The sequence below is a fragment of the Sarcophilus harrisii genome, chromosome 2 (genome assembly GCF_902635505.1).
Source record: "Sarcophilus harrisii chromosome 2, mSarHar1.11, whole genome shotgun sequence".
NCBI lineage: Eukaryota > Metazoa > Chordata > Mammalia > Dasyuromorphia > Dasyuridae > Sarcophilus > Sarcophilus harrisii.
The window spans coordinates 309,660,506-309,667,615 of NC_045427.1; the positions used below are offsets into that span (position 1 = coordinate 309,660,506).

General features: G+C 37.6%; 1 long non-coding RNA gene across 1 annotated transcript; it reads left to right on the top strand.

The window, feature by feature from the left end:
- Positions 1 to 2,241: 2,241 nt before the first annotated feature.
- Positions 2,242 to 6,538, top strand: LOC116421581. Its single transcript, XR_004232010.1, has 3 exons — positions 2,242 to 2,901; positions 4,115 to 4,267; positions 6,206 to 6,538. It is a non-coding gene; the product is annotated as an uncharacterized LOC116421581 (long non-coding RNA).
- Positions 6,539 to 7,110: the final 572 nt, after the last annotated feature.

Genomic DNA, 7,110 nt, shown 5'->3' on the forward strand with positions numbered 1-7,110 from the left:
ATTGATCTTATCGGCCACAGCTGGACACACGGTTCCTTGATTCCAACATAGTGAGGTCATCTTGGTTTTCTTCCAGAATTAAGGACAATAACCAAAAACTAGGTAGAGTGTATGAGGGTAACTGACATCATCTGAAAAGATAGATTGGAGTCAGATTATAAAAGACTTCAAATGCCAGATGACGGTATGTATAGATTATCCTCAGGGTAAAAGAAAGCCTCTAAAACTCCTTGAATGGGAGAATGAAATAGTGAGACATATACTTTAGGAACATGAATGTTTTTATGTCTCTACCTACATGTTCTATTTCCCCCAGTAGTGTGTAAGCTCCTTGAGGGCAGAAACTATTTTCTTTTTTGTTTTTGTATTTTCAGTATCTACACCGAACATAGTTGATATGTAAGTGCTTACTATATTAGATTAAATTATAACATGAATCATATGAAAGTCAAAAAAAGCTGATATGGTAGTAGATTTCACTAAGAGAGCCATGGTGTTTTAGAACAGGAAGGTAATAGTTTCCTGAAGTGGTCAATCATAACTGGAGTATCAGTTCTGTTCACTATATTTTAGGAAAAACCATTGATTAGCTAGAGGAGAACCTGAGAAGAGCAACTGTTGTGATGTTGAAAAAGTTCAAAAGACATAATTTTTGAGTAATTAATCACTTTATTAATAATTCTAGCATTTTATTAATAAAAGGATCAGTGACACTGATGTAATGTAGTAATGATTTTGTGGTCCCCTAATTTTAGGAGGGCTTCTGTTCTAACAATAAGTCAGTGATCCTAAACCTTCTGGCCTTGGAGTCGGCCTCAGGAAACTCCCAAGCCCAATCTGTCTGATTCTGAATAGACCACTCCTCAATTCATTGCTGACTGATAATCTGGTCAGTGTTAATCAAATTCTGGAGATTACTCTTCTGGCCCATAGAATTAGCATGTCAATAAAAAATCGGATAAATTTCTTTGCTTCTGTTTCTCCCAGATTTTAAATTTATCCCCGAATTGAACAATTTAAATAAACTTTGCCCCTTGACAAGAAAATGGGTTCAAGCCTGCAAATTCTTTTGATACACCTTGTGACAACAGTCTGTGACCCCAAACTTTTGGGGTCTGCTCAATCTCAACATTTGGTGACCCATATAGGGCAAGTCTGGCCTCCTGTGGCTTGATTCTCTCTTTGTTGAAGTAAGTCTCCCATTTTTTCTCCCACAATTCTACAGCAGGACACCCCAAGTCATTGGAAGAAAACTCCGGGTTTTTGGCTTCATTCAAATTTTCCTTCCTGGGGATGTCATTGGAAAATTCTTAAATTTTGGCAAAGTTCCTTGAAACTTTGCTACCTTACCTTCTCTGGACAAGAAGACAAATACTTTTGGATGGATAGCTTTTTGGCAAAATTTTTAAAACTGGAAATTTCTTTCTGTCATTTGTCTTGTCTTGTCTCTGTCAGAAATTTTTTTGTTTGTTCTGTGAGCTGAATTTTTGTTATCTGAAAAGATTTAAAATGCAATAAGCAAGAAAAAACAAACAAACAAACTTCTATCCTTAGTTAGAACGCTGGGAAAACTTCTTTTTTTTTTTTTTTTTTTTTTTTTTAAGCAGGTAAAAGGAATTTTATTTTATTTTATTTTTATTACTATTTAGGTTTTATACATGGGTAACTTTACAGCAATTGCCAAACCTCTTGTTCAATTTTCACCTCTTACCCCCCACCCCTCCCTAAATGGCGGATGACCAGTAGATTTAAATATATTAAAATATAACAGATACATAATAAGTTCTAAAAACATTATTTTGCTGTACAAAAAGAATCAGACTCAATTTTTAAATTACGAAAAATCAAAAATGCATGTGTGCATAAATATAGGGTTAGAATTTAATGTAATGGTTTTAATCATCTCCCAGGTTATTTTCTGGGCATAGCAATAGTTCATTACTGCTCCATTAGAAATGATTTGGTTGATCTCGTTGCTGGGATGGCTGGTCCATCAGAACTGGTCATCATCTGTTTATTGTTAAGTTATAATGATCTCCTGGTCCTCTCATTTCCTCAGCATCGTTGTAAAGTCTCTCAGGCCTTTCAAATCATCCTGTTGGTCATTTCTTACAGAACAGTAATATTCCATAATTTTCATATACCACAATTTATTCAGCCATTCTCCAACTGATGGACATCCATTCAGTTTGCTGGGAAAACTTCTTAAAAAGCCTAACTTTTTTTCTGTGTAACAGCTCTGGCCAAGCTGGGAGCTACAGAAATAAAGTTAGCTAGTTAAAATTAAAATTAACCCTTAACAGATTCTCATAATTTTGGAAGCAATGATTAAGTTTGTCAATTAGTCATTTTAAAATTGCAAGAAAAATTCCTGAAACACTAGGAATTTATCCCATTCTGTAAGAAAAGAAAAGAAAAAAACAAACTAGGTGAAGAGCAACTTTTTGTTAGCCCTTCCTTGATTCCTATCTTGTCCAGAGTCCCCTTTGACTCCTTTGGGAAAGCACCCCAGAATATTACCCTCTCCACACCACTCCCCAGAGTGGTCCTGAATGTATCTCAATTGTGGGCATTGTTAACAAGATCAATATAGCCCAAGCCCCTCTTTTCCTAAATCCTCTATCTCAGATCAGATTAAAACTCAAATTCTGCCTCACCTGTAGAAATAGGGGAAGCAGCCTATGGAGACCCCACAAAACCTTGCACAAACACCTCCCTAACCCAGTTTTGGGGGAGTGGGTGTAAGGCCCAATGGTCAGCATTCCCTGAGCCCTGGCACCTGAAACTACCATCAAAAGGATATCCTGGCATCCATCACTCCAGCTTTCAGCAGGTTCTGTCCAGTAACTGCTTGGGAAGACCCAGCATGGTGATGAGAAAACCAGTCAGCCTCTGCATTTAGTAAGTTCACTATTTTCTGTCTCAATTGTGGATATATATTAGCTATGCAATTTGTGGAAAAATTATTTTATCTCTGCCCAATTTTCTAATTTATAAGGAGAAATAGTAGTTGTTGTTATGAAGACCATGATTGCAAAAGTGTTAAGCATAAAATGTACTATATGAATGTTAACTGCTTTATTGGATATAATTGCTTCACATTGGATAACTTTATGGGTTTTTTCTTTCAAATGTGACCAATAGATACATGATTTCTATGTGTGTGTAAAGTAATTTGGAAATTTGATGATAATAAAAGCAATTTTAAAGAAGTTCTAATTAAAGCCCATTAAAGGGTCATGTAAATTTTAATCTATTGGTACCAATAGCATTAACAGAAGAATTTGGGAATTTTAGGAAAACACAAAAGCAGTTTGCTTCTACTTTAAAAACTCTACTTATCTAGAGTCCAGACTTCTGAGGGTCTGTCAGAAATGATACCTTTTCATGGCTCACATTAGAGAAGTGATTGCATAAATTGGAAAATAACATATTGCCATTCAGTTTGTCTAGAACATGTAACCAGAATTTAGGGAACCTCATTAATTAAAGTTAAGTCAATTTAAAAAATCTATTCTATCTCAGTTTTAAGGATTGTCTTGTTTTCTCTCTAAAACAAAAGGGAAACTCATTTAAGGGAATAGAAACTATAGCTAATACTATTTGGCTATTACTTAGGAAAATTCTAAAATTGTTAAACTAAGCTGCTTGGAGATACTGTCATCATATTAAGCCTCCAAGTATGAGGGTGTACAACACATTTTCCCCCTTCACAGAGTGGGGGGAGGTACCAAACAGCAGAGCCTGTGACAACACTAAGAATAGCAAGCTTAGCCTCTTCCTTGGGGTCTCTGTTAACTCCCCTTAATTTGTAAGCTTGCCAGTTTTCTTGAAACCATCAGGGTAAGCAAGATCCTCAGCCCTGAGAAATGAGCCTGTTTAGGATTTATAGTTTCTAAACAAGGAATGTGTTTACTAAGAATCAATAAGCTTTTAAAATGATTGATCCTTTGTACTAGGATATGTTTAAACATATAAAACATGTTAAACAAAATCTCCTACGTGTGTAAGTCCTGATAAATTTTTAAAATTATGTATCTAGCCCTAAGCTGCGATTGGAGAATTTGCTATTAAAGAGAAAATCTCTTGGAACTGTAACTTTTATTCTTTTCAGTTCTGAATTTGATTCCTGGTCATTAAATCAGAAGCCCACCCTTTGAGAAAGAAATGCCATAAATTGCTCAGAGAATGCCCTCCTGAAATGTCTAGATGGACAACTTATCTGGGCAAAAAAGCTGGGAGTACACAACGTTAGCCTCTGCTTAAGGTAGGATCCTTCTGTCTCAGTTTCCCAGTTCTGTTTCATTGTTTCCCACTTGATTATTTCTGAGTCTGGTTAATTATTACTGCATGATCAGCTGTCAAACAGATCTAAGGATGCCTTATCCTGTCATGTATGTGCTCTCGTCTGAGGTCTGAAAGACCTGTTTTGATGCTACTATAATCATGTCCCTGCTTTTTTCCTCTTATAGTAAATTTCTATAATCAGAATAAATAGTCAGTAGAAGCCTTGAGACCAGTACAAGTATCCCAGAGGACACAATGGTTTCTAGATCTTAAAGATGCTTTCTTTTGCATACCATTGGGTAAAGACTCACAATTTCTTTTTGCCCTTGAAGGGGCAAATCCAGGGGAACATCATTCCCCACTAATTATCATGGCCAGTATGGGTTAGATGATATCTTGATCTGCAGCCTCACCAGAGAGGCTTCTCTGACTGCAGCCATAAAAATCCTTAACTTCTAGCACTCTATTCTCCACTACGAAAGTCTATGGAGCTCTCTTTCTGGGTGGTTTCAAACACTTGTAGGCCAGATTCTAATCCTCGATGTGGCTAAGGCACTTAAGATTAGCTTGCTCTTCTTTCTTTCTTTCTTTCTTTCTTTCTTTTTTTTTCTTTCTTTCTTTCTTTCTTTCTTTCTTTCTTTCTTTCTTTCTTTCTTTCTTTCTTTCTTTCTCTCTCTCTCTCTCTCTCTCTCTCTCTCTCTCTCTCTCTCTCTTTCTTTCTCTCTTTCTCCTTTTTTTCTCTTTTTTTTCTTGTTATTTTTCATTTTTTCCAGGTATACCTTTAACAATACTCTAAGAATGAGAGCTTTGCTCTTAGTATTTTCTCTTTAGCTCTCCTAGTGGCACTCTTTGGGCTCCCACCAGTAGGCAGATAACTCTTTAGTCCTTAGTCAGGCTAGGGAACTCCCTGAGCAGTGGGGGTATTCAGGATTGTTGGCTGTGCCAACAGCCTCCTCAAGGCAGCCCACATATGCAACCTGATGTATTATTTGAAAATGTCACCATCCCCACCCTGGATGTCACCCCATTTGCACTAGCTACCCCTTCAGAGGAATAACTTTAACCTGACTATCCCCTATTTTCTTGCCAGAAAGGATCTCTTATCCACATAATAATTGTAGGATATCCATTCCAAAATTATTCTGCCAAACTCACTCATAATTCTTCTGAGAACTAACATTCCAAATCCCAAAGTCAGCCAGTGAAACTTCTCTATGTTCTACACCAAGCTACTCACTTGAAAAAAATTGCTCTCCAATTCCTTGTGAAACCTATTTTCACTGATCACAATCTAGGAGAAACAATTAAACAGATCTGTCAAAGTATACCCAGTTTGTGCTCAAGTAATTCTTAAAGGGCTGCTAACCCCTCCATCCTGAATCCTATCTAGAGGAGGGGCACATACTTAGGGAAGAACTGGCAGATGGATTTTACACATATTCCCCCTCTCAGGGGCTTCAAACTGCTTTTTGGTTTTTGTGGTCACCTTTCCTTGTAAGACTGAAGAGGCTCAGAGGTTTTTGCTAAAGGAAATCAAACCCATTTAAGATTAATTATTATCTCACTCTGCATGTCATCCTCTCTACCCAATGTTTAACACCTTTTAAGCATTATGTATGGTTCTTGCACCCTAGGTCATCTGGGTGCTCCTTTCACTGTGTATATGGACACTGCTTCAGACACTGTCCCCACCCCTTCAAGGAGACAAAAGCCAGGATTTTGTGAAAAACATTCTTCGCTATTTATCCTAGGAAAAGCTGTTTGGATGAGAGGAATTCATGATAGCTTCATTATCTCCCCCCCCCCTTTTCCCCAGGTGGGGTTCCTGGCTATTGTCCCTACTAATTCTACTTTAATTATTTTTACTCATATTTGGCCTCTGCATTTTTCACCTACTTGTGAGTTTTGTTTCCTCCAGGATCCAAGCTGTGAACTTTCAACTATTTGTTCACCTTGAATACCATTGGCTAACTGATCCTGCACCTCTCTGAATGCTGCTGCCACTATCTTCAAGTCACATGTCTCCAATCCTTAATTTGGACCCCTTCTAAATATGGACAGCTCTAAGCCCCTTATCATCATGAAGCAGCTTCAGGAGATGAAATCTTCTTACCCTTTGTCCCAAATGAATTTGGGGTATAAACTTCTTGAGAGGGAAAATGATGTAATACAGCAATGATTTCTGTGGTCCCCTAATTTTAGGGGGCTTCTGTTCTAACAATAAGTCAGTCATCCTAAATCTTTTGGTTTTGGTTCTGGCTTTGGAATCTGCCTCAGGAAAAAGGCACTCTGATTCTGAATAGACCACTCCTCAATTCATTGCTGACTGATAATCTGATCAATGATAACCAAATTCCAGAGACCACTCCTCTGGGCTATAGAATTAGCATGTCAATGATAGAAATCTGGATAAATGTGCCTCTTTGCTTCCGTTTCTCTGCTGAATTTTCTTGGAATTTAGTGCTTTTGTAACTGGCATGACAATTACAATAAACTTTGCCCCTTGACAAGGAAATGGGTTCAAGCCTGCAAATTCTTTTGAGACACCTCACATTACCAGTCTGTGACCTCAAACTTTTAGGGTCCCCTTCCCAATCTCAACAACACTTGAATGTCAAAGATCCCTTCTGGTGGTGGGCTCACAATTCATATGTCCTTGGAAAAGTGGGTATTCCTGAGAGCGGCAATGAGCTCTAAATTGTTAACAACTAATGAGAAACTTTACAAAGGGAAGTGGGCACTCCTGTGAGGAATTGGAAGAGTGATCTCATGTCATTCTTGGACAAAGAGACTTTCTCTATACCTAGACTACCCCTAGTCTTG